At 33.7% G+C, this 19,885-nt stretch overlaps 1 protein-coding gene across 2 annotated transcripts in view; it reads left to right on the top strand.

Annotated features, from left to right (window-relative positions):
- Nucleotides 1–19,885, top strand: part of Utx (Utx histone demethylase) — a 90,052-nt gene that overhangs the window by 62,836 nt on the left and 7,331 nt on the right. Inside the window, exon 1 of one of the 2 annotated variants that reach the window (XM_090168723.1) lies at nt 19,421–19,815. The exons of the other annotated variant lie outside the window; for it this stretch is intronic. The gene's annotated coding sequence lies outside the window, so the exon portion shown is untranslated. Of the gene's footprint in view, nt 1–19,420; nt 19,816–19,885 lie in introns of those variants that run through there. 2 annotated transcript variants of the gene reach the window in all.

Raw genomic sequence — 19,885 nt, 5'->3', positions numbered from 1 at the left:
CGCCGCTTAACCTGCCACCTTCTTCACCACTATCCGATCTTTAAATAAATCATAGCCACCACTATCAACTTAAATTGCGTCTTTGTGTCGAGCGTATTTTTTTCTTACCAGCCAAAAGCCCACTCGAAAAGTTTAAAGGGGACCAAAAAATATATGGTCTCAATTTTTCTTCTTCTGGGAACATAATTGAGGGGTGAACGCCGAATAGACTCGTCCCGTTTTGTACGACCTCTATCTAACCCTCCTAACTTCAAGGCGTAGACTTCACCCTTTTGCCCGCGGTGGTAGGAACTGTCCTGTCAAGTTGGTTCGGGGCGGGGGGTTTGGCAGGGCGCTAACGGGGGTCCGAAGGGCCAATTTTCGTGGGCCTACCGTTTAGTTGTTTTTCTTGGCCTGCCCCGATAAGATTTACGGTCAGTTCGTTCTCTGACAAGTGTTGTTACTGATATATCTACTGCCCCTGTCGAATTGGACGCCCCCGTTCGAAGCTATTGCCCTTTTTTTGACGGTCATCGGTCGTGAAGGTTACTGCGTGTTTGTGTCTTTATTTCTGTCCGGGATCCGATGTCTCCGGGCCCGGCTCATCCTTTCTCTCTTAATCCAATTTAAACGGTCGTGTTGATAAGTGATCGGACATTTATTTACGGATTTATCAGAAACGTTGTACTTACGATTCGGTAAGTTTTATATTTTCATTTCAAACACTCGTTTGCATTTTAGAATATCATTTTTATTTAATAATTACGTGGGGTTGCCAAAGTACACGGATAACCTGCTAAAGTCAGGGAATTGTAAGAACTAGTAAGGTCCAGGTATTTAATTTTGTTTGCAAATAGAACAGGGTTCGTATACGACCTGGAAAAGTCAGGGAATTTGAAAAAGACCCCAAAAAATCAGGCAAATAAAATTTTTGAACGATGTATTAAAAATACATGTGAAATATTTTGCAAGATTGTACCTCAAACCATTCATTTATTTTCAAAAATGTTCAGGGAAAACCTTGAAAATTCCGAACATTTTGTACGTATCCTGTAGAAAATGTTTACAAAAATATAGGTTAATATAAGCCAGGAGAAACCTGAAATCTGAAAAAGTATCGCAAGCCGGTTACGTCACAATATCAAGAATTAATTCAGTAGCCTAGGAATATGGGAGATTGTAAATCTCATGATCGCGTACTTTGTAACTGTAATAGGTGTACAAATATTTATTTTCCGCCCCGATTATTTCACACGGATTATCACCATCTTTGTTTACGTTTTGTAATTAAAAAGTATACAAAGTTAAGCTACGAAGCAGAGGTTAATGTTACCCTACCATTATGGTCTATGCTAGCGCATTCCTAGTGCCGGAATGCATTCTCGACGATTGTCGAAACCCTTCTATACTCGTACTAAAAATTCCCTCATTAGCGAATTACTCTTGAAACATTAATCAATTGGAAAAGCGCACTTCCTTTCTGCCACTTTTATTTGTTTAATACATTAAGTCGTCTTTGCCCTTGGGGAGCGTTTACGCTAACTGAATATTTTAAAATTAACTTTAAAAAATTGAAATTTATAGTATGTAAAGAATTAATATTAGAAAAAAGGTCTGGGTTCCGCGTTTTGCTTTCAGGGAAATCGTTAGAAAGTTTTCGCTTCATTGAGTCTCGATACATTTTTTTAAAAGGTTTAATTTTTTTCCTTTCTAAGAACCTTTAAAGATGAGCGCTTTTTTTATTAATGAGCATAACGTTTTTGCCTCTTTTTTTAACGAGTGAGGCAATTAAATATTTCTGAAAATAGCGGTATTTGCCAATTTCCTTTTGTCTCCGGAAATAATCGGAAATTAATCAGTTCATTGACGATTTATTTCATTTTTTCTTAATTTTAACGTCCATGAGTTCGTATTAATTATGAGGAATCGAATATATTCCCACGTATATTTAAAACTTTAAAATGCGAGACAATATTCTTAACCTTATTAATTATTTATTCATTTTAATTAATAATTTTTTTCCTATTATTTTATATATTGTTTTATACGAGGGACCTTGAATTTCGCTGTAGCATATTAGGAAAGGGTCATTCTATCAGTTAATCATAAAATAGAACGGTCAAGTAGCGGTCAGTTTATTGATTTGGCAATTGGAGACAATATTCAATGTCCATAATGGGTCTCGAATAATCTGATATTCGATAGAAACGCTAATAGAGAGGTACAGTCTTTATTTACGCGACGCTTTTCAAATATTCGATGATACAAGTCATCCGTGTTTAACGAAACAATTGTATTCTAGTCCGTCCGTATGCATTTCTTATTAACTTGTTTCGAGTAAATAATTACTAGTTTGCGAGCAATTAAGACGTACACTCCGTGTGGTCTTTCGCGAGTAATTAGTAATTGTAATCTTAATTATGTATATTTTTAATTGGCGCTTATGATTCTTAATAATTCGCTGAGAAAATTCACAATGTTATAAACATTTATGGGTCTATTATATTATTATTATTATATAAAGGGTGTTTCAAAAGGTGATACAAAAATTTTAAGCAGTTGCAGGGGGTGAGTTGAGAAGTATGCCTGTTTTCCCCCATTTTCCTACGATGAGTGAAAAGAGCGCCAGAGAGCTTCAAAGTGTGGCCTACTAGCCCCTGGAAGTAGGCTGCAACAAGCACCAAACACCAAGCAGGTTTACTTTTTTACGCTGGTTACCTCAATTTGATTACAAAGTCCTTTTTTACCTATCACACGAACCCAAACCTTAATGTTCGCGTTTCCCTGCTGCTTGGTTTTGCGCTCGTTGCAGCCTACTTCCAGGGGCTAGTAGGCCACACTTTGAAGCTCTCTGGCGCCTTTTAACTCATCGTAGGAAAATGGGGAGAAAACAGGCATACTTTTCAACTCACGCCCTATAACTCCGTCAAATTTGTGCATAATATTTTGAAACACCCTGAATATATATTATAGTATAATGCATATATTAAATATGAATAGTAAAATTTAGGTTTCAATATTTTGTAAACTAGAGGTACTGTATTTTGTATTTAGTTTTTGTAAGTGGGTTTACAGTACGTAGATAAAACAAAAATTTAGTAGCGCAGGTGGCTTCCCTTATTTACCGCCTCTCATTTTGGACATGTATAAAATTTACGACATACGCGCGCTCCCTCTGGTGGACCTATCACCAACCAGCGCTATATTGTTCCCTTTTCAGTTGTCGGAAAGTTTCGGGGGGAAGAAAAGTGTATCCCTTCCATTTTGATTTATTGGCCGTTATTTTAAACGGTGCTAAATTTTTACGTCTTTTTCGTATATCTAACCAAGAATATATTTAGATGAACCGAGAATGCACGACAAACACCCTGTTCGTCTCGGGATTCCCGGGAGATAAACCACGCCCCTTACGCCTTTGCCTGTATAATATTTCTTCCTTTTTCTAGTACAGTAGTAGACTCTCTCTCTCCTTGTAGGCAGATAACAAGGCCCCCAGAGATCCTATAATTTCTATAAAATCCTATATTTTCAAAAATGTCCTATAACATCCTATATTTTTAACCAAATCCCCCAAAAGTCCTATAAAATCCTATAATTTTGAAATTTTGCCCATTTCAAATCCAGCCACTCAGTTAAATTGCTAGATTTAGCTATAAGACAAATTCCTATACCAAGTCATTCTAGTCTATACTTTTGTTATTGTTAACATGGTTAGCTACTAGTATATTTTTGTGATAAAATGGTTCAATAGTTTCTATTTTTTAAGTGAAAATCAAAGATTTATTTCTTTAAATATAGATTTTGTTTTTAAATGCATTAAGTTAGTAAATTAAATAGCATATATAGTCCTATAAAATCCTATAATTTTGTAAAAATAGTCCTATAAAGTCCTATATTTTTAGAAATATAATCCTATTTTTCGTATAAAAAATTTGAAGATTTGAGTGGGGGCCCTGGGATAATATATTTCGGTTATCACAAAAACAATGGCTAGATACTATCCGTGAACCCATATACATTCTGGTTCTAACTTTTTATAGCATTGATTTTCTTTAGCTTTTATTAGCGTGAAACATTGACTGATCTCTTAAAAATTGTTTTATTTTCATACGCTGTAATTTTTAAAGTAATTATCTGTTTAAACATCCCATCCAAGCTGACAAAGAAAAGCTCTCGAAAAGTGAAATCCATTAATCATAAAAAATGAAAAGTAATGAATATTGAATTGAGCGTATAATTATGCAAATAAGCTAGGGTTATAAATTGACTCTTTAAATCCAAACACGCTTCTGGATGATTTATACAAACCGTGGCTCCATCTATATTAATTAGGCGTCAAAATACCGCCCATCCCAAACACATGGCGCATTCGCTCGTCCGGACCCTCAAAAACTATAAATGATTCATCTTTTTTTTTGCACTTTTTTTAATATAGTTTTTATTATTTAATATATATAAAAAGGCAATGTCCCCTGTGTTAATGTTAATAATATTTCTGTAGCTATAAAACCAGAGGCCTGTACGGGAATTCTAATCCACAAATCTCCGTACCAAGGCGACCTTTTGGCAATGGAATTCCACATAAAATTTTGTTCGTTTGTGGTGGGTTGCTCGACAATTTGATGGTTGTTCGGTGTGATCTCCATACGTAATCGCGATTACTTATGTTTTTGGGTACGCTCTCCCTTTCCCAATTTGACCCCGGGGGTTAACCCCCCTCCCTCGTACCTGTTATTTATTGGTATTTATATCGCCCTCCCCCTCGTTACGAGATAATTTTAGCGACGACTTATAAGAAATGATATTTCATTGGAATGTATTTCTTATAGTCGTGCCTGTAATTATTTGGGCGTAGCGGTTCTGGAGAAAGCGTTTTGCTCTCGAAATTATACTTCCTTTGGGTTGTTTCGTTGCAATTATTTGGGTAATTGTTTCTCTACGCTCGACAACTCGTAAGAAATGCCATATTCGTTCGAACTTGAAACAGTCGTATTTCTCTGGGAAACAACGGTGTTACACTGAATCCAACTAGTGATTTATTTCTTGATACAAAAAGGATTTATTTCTAAAACAGTGGTTTCAAACTATCTGGAAAATCTTGTAAAAGGGGTCTAAAATTTGGGGGGATTTTAAGAGTTAGTTAAAACATCAGGGAAGAGTCGGGGAGTTTAAAGAATTGGTTAAAACGTCAGGGAAGAGTCGAGGAGTTTAAAGAATTAGTTAAAACGTCAGGGAAAAGTCGGGGAGTTTTAAGAATTAGTTAAAACGTCAGGGAAGAGTCGGGGAGTTTTAAGAATTAGTTAAAACGTCAGGGAAGAGTCGGGGAGTTTTAAGAATTAGTTAAAACGTCAGGGAAGAGTCGGGGAGTTTTAAGAATTAGTTAAAACGTCAGGGAAGAGTCGGGGAGTTTTAAGAATTAGTTAAAACGTCAGGGAAGAGTCGGGGAGTTTTAAGAATTAGTTAAAACGTCAGGGAAGAGTCGGGGAGTTTTAAGAATTAGTTAAAACGTCAGGGAAGAGTCGGGGAGTTTTAAGAATTAGTTAAAACGTCAGGGAAGAGTCGGGGAGTTTTAAGAATTAGTTAAAACGTCAGGGAAGAGTCGGGGAGTTTTAAGAATTAGTTAAAACGTCAGGGAAGAGTCGGGGAGTTTTAAGAATTAGTTAAAACGTCAGGGAAGAGTCGGGGAGTTTTAAGAATTAGTTAAAACGTCAGGGAAGAGTCGGGGAGTTTTAAGAATTAGTTAAAACGTCAGGGAAGAGTTGGGGAGTTTTAAGAATTAGTTAAAACGTCAGGGAAGAGTTGGAGAGTTTTAAGAATGAGTTCAAACGTCAGGGAAAAGTCGGGGAATTTTTTAGAACAAATAAAATGTTAGGGAATTTAATTTTGGTTGCAAATGGGAAACGTTTACAAAATAAAGGTTTAATGTTGGCCAATTTTAAATAGCATGAAATAAGTCGAGAGAAAATCTTAAAAAATGGTCAGGGGAAACCAGGAAAAGTCAGGCAATTTGAATCCGAAAATGGTGGCAATCGGGGTTCCGAAGTGGTATTTAAAAGGTCGTAAATATTTTTAAATAACGTTATGGTATAAAATTGGAAAAGTGGTAAATAATATATTTCTATGAATTGTTTACTGTATTTAAAATTTAACCTACATTCAAGGATATAAAACCTTGAAGATTTAGAACAGACTTGTAGAGAAATTCAAATAAAGTTTGAGATCTTCTAAAATTAATATATTCCGGTTTTTTTTAATAATTTTCATGATTTCACTACAAAATAATTAAATATTTACCATTATTTACCAGCGGTAATATTTGGAAAAGTGGTATTTTTTGTAATACTGGTGGCAATTCTGTAAAAGGCTCTTTAAATATTCATTATATTCTAGACCTACTACATTTTGCTTACACCTTTATACAAACATTCGAAACTTGAAAAGGAAATTTAAAAAAATAAATACACTTTATTGAAAATGTTTCCGTTTTCAAGATGACTAGATGAGGCTTTTGAAAGTGCCCTTGCATTTGATAAGAACCCCGAGTCTTAACTGCGGATTCTATTCGCTATCTAGTCACGATGACTTTACTCTCTTCCCCTCTTGCTACGTAAGAGTGAGGTTAGAACGGAGAACCTCGCTCGATCGGCTTCCCTTTATTCAAAGTGAAAGGAGCGGGAGCATCTCTCAACCTCTAATAATCCCATTGATTTTAGTTTCTCCAAACTCCCGGCTGGCGGCGCTAGAGTGCGCGGACTGGAAATAGATCAAGGTTCCTCTGCCAAGACCGAATTCGAACTCTCCGAGTTACTTTACAGTATTACCGTCCGAGGGAAAATAGTTTCCATCGTAGTCCGCCAGGCGCAGTCCCAAGGAGAAGCGTCGGTACGCGTGACCCGTCACGTAGGCCCGTCCTGACCCAATCGATATTAGGGGGCGGCGTGGGGAGGAAATCGACCCTGACTGGGTGGTTTAATTCTGTGAAGGGCCGCGAAGACTTTGAGCTCTTTGCCCTATTGACTTTTATATCTTTTTTCATTGATGCGGCAGCTTGTTCTGTTTGATCCGTATTAGACCTCGCGCGTAATTGTAACGCTAGGCGCCTCACGTGATCCAATACTTAAGGTATTATATCACTAAACCAAAAACATATTTAAGTTACTGAGAACGTAAGGCTATCATTCGGCTCGACTAGCTTGATCTACTACTTCAATATTTCGAAAGGAAACCTTCCGTTTAATATAATTGTAAAGCGCCATCTAGTATGTAGGTCGTAAGAACGTTTAATCTTTCGATAAGTGTATAATTATTTTTAATTAATTACGATAAATTTCAACTTAACGTCTAATTTAGTTCGTATAACTTTAAAACTGAATTTAACGATTTAAATAAGAAACATTTAAAAATTTAAACTATACTGTTACAATTTGAATTTCTAAATTTGGTAGCTTAGGTAGTAGTATTTTAATCTCTAAACGGGTAGCTATGTTCTCAGTTGCCTAGATACGTTCTTACCTATTATTTGGCGTGATCCAATCGAGGTTACTCGACGTTTTCATTTTTGAATAATCGATTTTTTAAATATTTAATCATACTTGATGTAATAAGTATAATACTTAAATATATAAATATATTCATAATCATCGTACTAAAACCTTTTGTATTTAAATAAAAATAAAGATTGGATTAAATTTTTTACCTTCCCCGTTTATTATTTATGTAGCTCTGCAATTTTAATTTTAATTACGCGAGGAAGAACCCGGGACACTACTATACCGACCCCCATCTTGATCTTAGGTCTAATGCGCCATCTCTTGAACGGAACTCGATACATTTTTCATAAGGATTATTATTTTAATCAATATAATTATGTAATATAAGTAGAGCTATGGATTCCTGGCTAGGCTAATACCGAAGGCGACTTTTATTGCCATAATTCAGATGGCCCGGTTACAACGCGTAGAAGGGTGGGGGCAAGCCCTTCATGCCACGTGAGCCAACAGCTCCCTACACTTACTATTACCTTTTACCTCTACAAGTTTTTATGGAAAGGGGAAACCAAATACCTCGAGGGAAAACCCCTTTAACCAGTCGGGAGATAACTATATAAATTTTTTAAATACGTTATATTTTATATTTGCCTTAGGTATTAACCTTACTGATTATTATTATTACTAATTTATATTTATTTATGAACTATTTCGTAGTTTTTTATTTATTATGTAATTTTCTTCATTATTAATTAATATTATAAAAAAACTCAGTTCATAATAACAAATTTCGTTACAGCATTTTCCAAAAGTATATTTAGAAGTAGCTATACATTTTTTAATTTTTTGTATTTGTGAAAGTTTCTATTATTAGTACTTTCGATTCCGATCACTAGATGACTCTTAAAAAAATAAATTAATAAAGTTGACAGAACTACATCTTGCGTAATTTGGTTCTTGGTAGCCGTTATATTTCGCTGTGGTTAAACAGGGTTGCCACACGCCACCGAATTTAAAAATGGGAATAAAAAATCGGGGATTTTTAAGAATTTGTAAAAGGTCAAGGGGAAAGTCAGGGAATTCGATTTTATCCTGACACTTTTTTTAGGTAATTTTACTCTAGTCATCTGACAAATTCTATGATTATTATTTAGTTATTTTAAAGTTTTTCTAATTTTTTTAACTTTGCAATAATACTTTTGTACTGAAATTTTATTTATAAACTTCTTATAAAAAAAATGTAAAGCTAAAAATGGTCTAATTTTGGTTTTAAAAGGTCGGGGAATTTTAAGAATTTTTAAAAATTCGGGGAAAAGTCAGGGAATTCAATTTTCTCTTGACATTTTTTTAAGGTAATTTTACTCTAGATCTATGAAAAATTCTATGATTATCATATATTTCCTTGAAAGTTTGGCTAATTTTTTCAACATTGCGATAACCTTTTTACTGAAATATAAGTCCATTTAATTTTATTCTGATAAAAGTAAAATATAAAATACAAATATTGGTCTTAAAAAGTCGGGGAAAATCTCTTAAAATGGTCAAGGAATTTGAATCTGAAAGTATTGTGACAACCCTGTCAAAAGCACAGGTATAAATAAATGTGCGAAGGTGCCTAATTAAAACGCTGTACCATTTTTGTTTTGCGCGGCGTGGAGGCATTGACACCAACCATCCCATCCCTTCCCTTCAGCTGTAACAGCTTCGCGTTACGACCACTAGGGCGTGTCTTCGCTAACCTCCCTTCCCCCCTTGTGGTCCTATACACCGGACATAGGCGGTCCACTTCCAGAGCTAAAAGGGTAAGTCATGAATGAAAAATTTTGAAAAACCTGAGCCAGACGGTTATATCAGCTTCTAAGTTTAGTCATTATAATATTGTTATTTTGGCGTTTAGAATGAAGTCTCGGCTATTTCGGGGCTCTACTCTAAACAGGAAATGTTGTGTAAAATTTATCATTTTTTTTCTCTCTTGCCGTTACGCACTCCATGCATACTAATGAAGGTATTTTTCTCATTGTCTCGTTTTTATTTATTATCTCCATTGTAAACTACGCAAATTATTTTCAATATTGAGGACGCTCCAACTTATTTTTACCTCCGTTGTTTTATGGCTGATACCACATTTTTTACGATAATTATAATGTTTATTTACATCGTGGTATGACGAACGTCTTGCGATGCGTAATCTACGATTGCTTAGAAATTATTGTCATTGTTATACTTCCATCTTAATATATATATATAAAATTTAAATAAAGGGTGAAAACATAATTTTCAAATAGAAATATGTTGAAATTTTTTTAAATGTTAAATTTGGTATATTAACTATATTTGATTGGTTTTCATTACGGAAATGCCAAATCAGGAATTTTTTAATAATTTAAAACGCCTATTATAATAAAATAATAATAATAATAATCAGCTAGGCTAATACCCAAGGCACCACCTTACGCCCAAGTCATCTAGCGACTTATAGTTCAATATAGTTCTCTAGCAAACTAAATTACAAATAGTAATTAAATTTAAGTACAATTTAAATTATAGCTTCCATTACAATCTATACACCAATTATTTATCAGTTTGTCAAAAATAGGCAAAAATCGATAAAATTAAAAATACAATTTATATCAAATACATTTTTGTAAAAAATTAAGATTCATTATTGCACCTTGCATATCTTTATAGTATTTAACAATGATTAGATCATCTATGTACATCTAAATATAATGCTTATTTAGTAATAATTTACGTTGAAGGATACTTCATACTTAAAGTAGGTGGCAGCTTGATGTGATTACCTCTTTTTTCTATAGATGTCGCTAGCGTCGAGATAAAAAAGGCGGTACTTATAGGTACCCCTCTAGTTGATTGGATCGTTTGTAAATTGGTCAATTACATAAATTACAGCTTTTATAAAGAATATTTTTACACGGGATATATAATTTAGGTTAATGTCTCTACAATGGCTCTCTGACGACGTTATCATTTGACTATTTTAAATTTTAGCTTCCTTTGCCAGAAATAGATGGCACCACGCTCTCCAGTAAAGTCGCGTTTTTCATGGACATCTCTAATAACAGGGACCTTTTCATAATACAGGTGGCAATGATAGAGCCGCCACTTGCTTAAAAGAATATTTAAAATTTGCCCAAACTTTCGGGCCGGAGTCCCTTTACAAGCAGTTAGTATTGTATATTTCTTACTTGGAATGCTTATCGCGGCAGATTTTCGTCTCGATGTTACTGACGGTTTTTTTGACGTCGCTATGTTAACTTAACAAACAACTACGTGAGAGGGGAGCGCGCGCAAAGGGGATTTTTCTGTCGTAGGCGGGGCCAAAGCCGTCAGAGTGATCTTACCATACGCGATACGACCGGATAACCATTCATGATGTGGTGCCGACCAGAAATCTTGCGCAAATTTTAAATATTTTAAAAATAAACTCGCCATCCGTCAACGTAAATTATTTCTAAATAATTATAGTTTTGACCAAGTTAAAAAATTTCGATTTATACGATTAAATAAAAAGCTGTTTTATTTTCGGGGTGAAGGAACCAGACTAATGTCAATCATTCGGTTATACTATCAACTCCTACGTCAGACTAGCACTCCTTATAAAAACTCCGAAACAAATATTTTATAATCACGCTATCGCCTATTTCCATAGGGGCAAAAGAAAAAACATCAAATGAATCTACTAAAAAGACGAACGTAAATTCTCTATCTGGGGTGGGTGCTAGTTTCTTGTTCGGCCGCATCGGTCCGTGGCGCCACTATCTTTTCAATCAATCTTCCGCTGGCGTACGTGCGTTTTCCGAGCTCGTGAACTTATGAATGAAAGAGTGGTATGTTTACGTTATTGAGATTCTAATACTACGCTCCTCCCCTTCTTCATTTTAGTAATATGCTACAGACAGGGTTGCCACAGTATCTGAAATTCCTAAAAAAAAAGTCGGGGAGTTTTAATATGGGTCTAAAAATCGGGGAATTTGAAAATGGGTCTGAAGGTCGGGGAATTTTTTAAATTAGTCTAAAAATCAGGGAATTTAATTTAGGTTGCAAATAAGAAACCTTTACTAAAATTTTGGTTTAAAAAAATAAAAAATGGCGTAAAATAAGTCAGGGAAAAGTCGCGGAAGTTTAAAAATTGGTTAATAAATCAGGGAATTTAATTTCGGTTACAAATAAGAAACCTTTACTAAAATTTAGGGTTTAAAATGCAAAATTTTGGCACAAAATAAGTCGGGGGAAATCTGGAAAAGTCGGGAAATTTTAATCTGGGCCCAAAAGTCGAGGAATTTAAAAAAATTGGTTTAAAAATCAGGGAAATGTCAGGGAATTTAATTTCGGTTGCAATGGGAAACCTTTACTTAAATTTAGGGTTTACAAATTACAAAATTTTTGGAAAATCTGGAAAAGTCAGTGAATTTGAAAGTGAAAAACTGTAGTAACCCTGTAAGGAATAATTAATTCGTTTACGCAAAAATTACCCGAAGTTACGCGGATGGTTTAATAAATCCCAAGTATTTAGAAATTTCATGGTATTACGACCGTATTTTTCAGTTAAGCAGCGTGAAATTTTCGTTTAATATAATAACAGGCTTTATGGTTATTTGAAGCCCGTCCCGTAAATTTTATTCGGAGGGGGTATATGGGATTGTTCGCCATTGGCGCGCCTTGTCCCCCCAGCTCCCCGCCACCGGATATCCGCTTGTCTGTTTTCCTTTTCGTCCACCAACCCCACCTCCTCCCTATAGCCTCCACCATTTTTAACAGATTTCGCGCAGTTCGACACTTTTTATGAATTAATGGTATTCGAATAACGTCACGTCACGCGTCATCTGGTTTTATGGTATTTTCTTTAATAAAAATTTAATTATTAGGACGATTTCTAAATCTGAACACTTTAGTGAAAGTTAAATACTAATCGAAAATAATCCTAGAAAATAAAAAATACTCAGAAAAAAATCCGTAAAACCACGAAATCTTAACTGCATATTTTAAATATCAGAATATTATCGAAATCATAAAATTATTTGGAATCAAAGGTAATCTTTAGAATTTAAGAAAAATTTTGGTAATCGGTCAAAAATACTGGTAATTATGGCTTCAGGAAATTTTAAAAATCCAAGATTATTTTAGAATCTGTAGCTGGGCTCCCAGAGGTTCTATAATTCCTATAAAATCCTATATTTTCTCAAATGTCCTATAACATCCTATATTTTTAGCAAAATCCCCAAAAATTCCTATAAAATCCTATAATTTTGATATTTTGCCCATCTCAAATCCCGCCACTCAGTTAAATTGCCAGATTTATCTATAGGATAAATTCCTATACGAAGTTATTGTAGTTTATACTTCTGATATTGTTAACTACTAGTATATTTTGTGATAAAATGGTTAAATGGTTTCTGTTTTAATAAGTGAAAATCAAAGATTTATTTCACTAAATATATATTTTGTTTTTAAATGCATAAAGTTAGTAAATTAAATAGCATATATAGTCCTATAAAATCCTATATTTTTTAAATATACCTATAAAGTTTTATATATTTAGAAATATAATCCAATTTTTCCTATAAAAAATTACGAAATCGACGGAAATCTTAGCTATCAAAAATATGGTGTACACAATTTTTATAATTATAAATTGGGAATTGTCGATTGAATGAAGATTGGTTTGTTTGAAAGTTCCCGATTATGCAAATGACATATTCAGCTGTAGTTATCGAGCTAGTGCTGTTGCTTCTTCCTGGTTTGATAACTAATCTAGCTGAACTGGTGATTTAAACTTTCTTTATTTATCGATTAATTTCTTGGTAGATTATTTTATGAAAATAAACAGATGTATATTAAATTTAAACACTTACACTTTTTAATCTACAAAGTTAGATTTACAAAAAAGCTGACATTGAGACGTAATTATCAGGGCTCCCAGCGATCCTATAATTCTGAAATGGTCTCATAAAATCCTATAATTTAATTTTTGATCCTAAATTTTCAATATTTTTATCATATTTAGTTAAATCCCAACTGATGAAATTTCAAAATATATACACATCAACAAGAAATATATTTAATTCGTTATTTTTCTCGTAAAACGAAAATTGAAATCAAGGGGCAGATTCGAAATATTTTGAATTTTCTTTTCTGATGTATCGCATTGTTATGACTTACGTATTTCAATAATTTAACCTAATAAAACTACTTCAAATTTGTATAATTGTCGTATAATTTTGAAATTTAGTCCTTTAATTGTTTTAAAATTTTGAAATTTAGTCCTTGAATTGTTTTAAAATTTTGAAACTTAGTCCTATAATTGTCCTATTATTTTTAAATTTAGTCCTATAATCATTGTCCTATGATTGTTCTATAATTTTAAAATTTAGTTCTATAATTGTTCTATAATTTTTAAATTTAGTTCTATAATTGTTCTATAATTTTTAAATTTAGTCCTATAATTGTCGTATAATTTTGAAATTTAGTCCTATAATTGTCCTATAATTTAAATTTTTTATCCTTTAATTGTTCTATAATATTGAATTTTTTATTCTATAAATCCTATATAATTTTTCAATTTTAATCCTATAAATCCAATATCAGGGTTCGTACGGAACCTGGATGTCCTGGAAAACCTGGATAAGTCAGGGATCTGTAAAATGGAGGGAAAATGTCAGGGATAAGTCAGGGATTTAAATAACTTCGTATAAAGTCAGGGATTTAAGTTAGTCAACCAAACCACACATTAACAAATAATTTTTGACCTAAAATCTTAAAAAAATTGTCCAAAAATATAACCAAAAAGGTCAGGAATATTGCCAAAAATTGGCCAGGGATAACCTGGAAAAGTCAAGTGATTTTAGATCAGAAATTTTCGTACGAACCCTGTATATATATTTTTATCTTGTATATCCTATATAATTTTAATTTTTATCTTGGGTATCCTATAAAATTTTATCTTGTATATCCTATATATCCTATGTATTTTTTATTTTTATCTTGTATATCCTATATATTTTATTTTATTTTTATCTTGTATATCCTATATAATTTTGAAATTTTTATTATAAATCCTATATAATTTTTCAATTTTAATCCTATAAATCCTATGTATTTTTTATTTTATCTTGTATATCCTATATAATTTTTTTAATTTTTACCTTGGGTATCCTATATAATTTTTAATTTTTATCTTGTATATCCTATATAATTTAAATTTTTATCCTTTAAATCCTATATATTTTCGAGCGCTATTGACTGGGTTGCCTTAAATTATACAAATTAAGAACTCAAAGATTTTGTCAAGCTGATTTTCAAATCCAGAACGCGCTTTATCAGTCGCCATATCCCGGATGCGAGTCCCAGATTTATAACGTACTTAAAAAAATTCACAAGAGTAGCTAGCTATAAATGAGAAAAAAATACAATGACGAAATCGTCATATCCTCTCTGAATAATTCACCCCTTTTCATTATAATTAATAATTTTATCCGCCATTTTATTTTTATAAACAATAGACCTTTTTAATTCGTATATTAAAAAGTATAAATGGCTGAAGGAGGAGAGCATATTGTCTGTTGCACCCACCATCCCACGTTAATCCAGGAAGACTGTATTGTTTCTTGGATCAGGTCAAAACCATCCTTTTCTGTACCGCCCAACAAAAAAAAACGGGGTGTTATCTTTCTAGGGAGCGCTAAATGATTCTGACATCCGGCCCCTCTTCGCTACGCTGGCTTCCTCCTTTACACCGCCTCGCTCTTCGCCCTACTTTACGCTTCACTGTCACGCCAAAAACTGATTTCTTTCCCATTAAACCCATCTTACTTATCTTGACGTAACGAGCGCGACTTCTTGTTGAAACACGGTGGAGGATAAACTGCTATAAATGTTCCGAAGTTGTCGAAAGTGGCGATTGTGGAATGCTACTTTGAAGGATACACTTTCACACAGAGAAGCGTTTGTTTCCAGAAAGTATTTGGGTCACTAATCCTTACCAGATTTGGAAATAATTCTAAACTTTTGATTTAATGGTCTTATGTATTTTGGTCACAGCGGCTGACTGAATAATAAATACTGATGAATTCGGAAATTTTAATTTTACAAATTTATTTTATTATTGGCGTTACCAAATCATTCCAGGTTTGGCAATTCTAAAATCGATTATAAATATCATTTATTGTTTTAAAGTACTTTGGCGAGGGGCTAACCACTCTTAGAAAGTCTGTACACCGGATTAAGCTTAGATTAGCACTGCCAAAGGCAGGGACTTCAAAGATTACGCGTAATCCCATTAGTACAGTCAAAAGTACGGCTCTGTACACCGATTTTATTTTGTAAATTTATTTCGTTAGTTCGAGTTAGTTTTAGGGAAATTATTTGGGTTTCCAAATCCTTCCAGATTTGGCAATAATTCTAAAATTGTTTATAAATATCATTTACTTTTGGCACAGCAGTCAGTGGCTGATTGATAAATTCGAATTTTTTTAAAAATTTTCTATCGCTCTCTATAGGCTTAAGCTTAAACAAAACATCTTCAAGGAGAGCCAGGACCCGCAAGGTACTGTTTATTTGGTGCTTATTGAAATAATGGAAACTTTTTCACATGTAAACAGAACGTCGTGTTTTTGCTAAGCCTTAATATGTCAATAAAGCTACCTGGTTAAAATTTAAACGCATGTTGCATACCGTAGAGATGAAAAGTTCTTGGCGATTTCCTTGAAGATGTTTTATTGAACCGCCTATTTTAACCGCGTGTTTTAAACACTTAATTAAATATTATTATTTTTTAGAAAGGGATATTGACAAACCGATTACCCAAAGCTAAATTGAAATCCCTAAGTTTAAAAAAACGCATTCTTAGTAGCATTTTTTCTCAAAAATAAATACAATTACATTTAATAGCAATTATATAAACAAGCACGCATACCGGTTCTATGTTTTTTTACGCAGTTTAAAAATAAATTTCAATGTCAGATAGGGAGAGTGCCAGATGAATTTTTAAAATTTCTATTTCCTAGAATGAAGTGATGATAAAAAATGAACTGCTCTTCAGCAATGCCGGATTACTAATAATAAAAAAACCACGAAGTTAATGGACAATAGAGGTGAATAATCTGTGATTACGATCCCACCAAGCCCAACCGGTTATTTCCCGAAATTCCATACTGACAAAAACTCAAACATGGAACCACGTTTTTTCCGCATATTCGCTCATTGTTATTCGGAAAAGGGAACGTTATTATTTCACCCCCTCCCCGTCGCCCCCCTTTATAAACTAGAATCAAATGTTTTGACCACACAATGATATATCCCTAAATACTTTTAAAATATAACCGAGGGATATGCCACAGTGTCATCGGCGAAAGAGGTAACCAAAATCGTTTCTCCGAACGGAAGTAGTTACCCTAATTTATATATTTTTTTGTGGTAAAATTGCGGTTTTCTTAGAAACCAGGATTTAAAGTTGAACGCTCATTCTGTGAAAGTATTTTTTTCTTATTCAGAATTTTTTAAATTTAAAAATACTATCAAAAGCATATAATATCGGTTACAAGATAAGTATTTTCTTTACACTGCTAATGTTAATAGATAGGTAAAGCCAGCACCACAAAACGAGTAGTCGAGTAGGAGGTGCAGGCTGTATACACAAAAGTACGTCTACACTCCTAAGATTTTTCACTACTGAAGAACAAAATATTTGGGGTAAATTGATCTTTTATAAAACTATTTCATAACAAAAACATAGTTTAAATACATAAGTAAATAAACATGATGTAATATAATTTTTACATTTTATTTTACGAGTTGTGATGTAGTGTTCATATTTTGGTGAGAAAATTGCACCCAATTGAAAATAGCCTCGAATTTAATTCCTTGAATGGATACTTCTCTAGCTAGAGATATACTTCTGATAGTACTTATTGTTTACATTAGATTGCGTAGATATTAGGTGGTTTCTTTTCGCTTGTTGTAGGGTAAGAAGAGTAAGGCTATGACGTCATTTTACTCCGATTCTGTGGTGGCGAATAGTTAAAAACGTTTTTCCAAAATGGCTGCCTGTGGCCTTTTTAGCAGATAAATTCTGACTAGCAGAAGACGACAAAATCCGAATTTCTCCTTTTCAGAAGGAGTAAAAAGAGTAGCCCTATTACTCTGGAACAATCCAATAGTTTATGGGGCAGAGTAATTCTAATACCCGGAATAAAACGTTTTAGGGTAAAAAGAGTACACTTTTAGTCCGAGAACAGGCTAAAAGAAACCACCTCTCGTCACTTCAAAAATACGTAAAGTTATTCCCATCTTCCATAAAATTATACATCGCGCCCACGGAAAAAATAATATCACTGTATTACAAAATGACGAAAGTATGTCTGTCTCACTCCTTATGCTGGCGGAATTTTCATAAACCCGGTTTTTGCATCTCCTATTACGGATAATAAGTGCTAGTGTTTTATGTAAATGCACGAGAAACTTTCTAAATATATTTTATTCAACCTACGCGAATGGGGGCCACCTTCAGGGCGTACAAGAAACGAAAATCTTAGTCGGACTACCGCTTTATTTTGCTCCAAGGAGAAGTGATACACATTAGGTAATTTTAGCTAATAGCCTAACCATCCTTCGCTCTAATGGTTTTCTTATGTTAAATCATAAAATTACGCGTATAGATATGGGCGTAGCAACTAAATATAATATATATTTTGTCGGGTTTACCATTAAGATTTGTTTATTTTTTTATGGCATTTGTTGTTATTGTATATTTTTATTTACCCGCTTATCTGACCCGCGGCAATTCGCAATACGAATAAATTATTCTTAATATTGGTTGTAAAATATAACTAACCCCCGCGTAAAAAAGTTTTGAGGTGAAAAATTTTAGGTTTTCCTACTTAAACAGGGTTCGTACACGACCTGGGAAACATGGAAAAGTCAGGGAATTTTTGAAAATGTTTCCATAAGGTCAGGGAATTTGAAAATGATTACAAAAGGTCAGGGAATTTGAAAATGATTACAAAAGGTCAGGGAATTTGAAAATGATTACAAAAGGTCAGGGAATTTGAAAATGATTCCAAAATTAACGTCAGGGAAAGGTCAAGATATTTGAAAATGGTCCAAAAAAGTAAGGGATTTGTAAGGAAATTTTAAAATAGCCGCAAAAAAATCAGTAAAATAAAATTTTTGGAAGATGTATTAAAAATACATAATAAATATTTTACCTCAAACTATTCATTTATTCAACAAAAATGGTCAGGGAAAACCTGGAAATGTCAAGGAATTTAATTCTGGAAATTTTGTACGAACCCCATTAACATATAGTAGGTTTATAGTTTACCAAGAATATATTTATTCCTACTAAGGGGAAAATGACCATTTTGAAACGATCGAACGCCCCCCTAAAACAAATAAAATCAGCCAGTTATCTCATTGGTTGCCTGATCGAAGCGTACGCCGATGACGTTTGTCTCGTGCTGGGTGGTAATCGTTCTCTCTTAATGTAAATAAATGCCTGAATTCTGTATTTTACCAAACGGGAAAAATGTCACGAAAAAATAAATAAAACGTGTATACCTTTTTTAAAACAAGACAATCCTTGACCTAGTATACAAAATGACGACGTATTAAAAACTGCAACGTGTATGAAGAGTAAAATTGAACATGGGCCAAATAGGAGAGTGGAGGGAAAGAACGGAGAAGTGCAGAGTGACACAACATACGGAATTTCGTATGGTAATTTTTGCGTCACTAGATTGCGTGGATTATTATAAACTTTTCACTTCTGGGTTTTCATCTTCCTTTGCAAATCTCCACCGGCGTTTTAATTAAAGCATAGTAATCTGTCTAATTTGCGTGTTTATCACCTCCGCTGGCGTTAATTTGATACGAAATTGTATTTAATTAAATTGAAATTAATCCTGAATATTGTTTTTAATCAAGTCCGCTCTTTTTCCCCGTATTAGAGAAGAAAATAGATCAAGTTCGCCCTTGAAAACGCGTAGAGGAGGACGCGTAGTAGCGTAGACGTAGCTTTATCGCGCGCAGACTGTTCAGCCATACACGTTTCCCTTAGGCGGTTTTCATCGCCGGCTCAACCTATCTTATTATCGCGAACTGGTGAAATACCCTTTCTCCGCCTGCCCCCCTCGCGCTGTCGTGACACAATCTACTCGTCATATTTCCGGTTGGGGGATTGTTAGGGAAAATTTACCCTGGTTTAATGTTAATACACTCCCTCCCATTTCTTCTCCACATCGCATTTTAGTTTACTCAAGTGGCACATCTTGTCGAATTCTTTACGATATAGACCTCGATTCTCTTGTTCTTGATTTTTATGACCTCTAATATTGTAATGTTTATTTTTTTGGTAATAGTTTGGTCGTAATAGATTTTAATTAGTTTTTTTTTGCATTTTCTTT

Source organism: Leiobunum rupestre, chromosome 3 (genome assembly GCF_980474605.1).
Source record: "Leiobunum rupestre chromosome 3, qqLeiRupe1.1.hap1, whole genome shotgun sequence".
NCBI classification, from domain to species: Eukaryota; Metazoa; Arthropoda; class Arachnida; order Opiliones; family Sclerosomatidae; genus Leiobunum; species Leiobunum rupestre.
The sequence above is the reverse complement of the archived record's forward strand: the minus strand, read 5'-3'. Positions and strand labels throughout refer to the sequence as shown.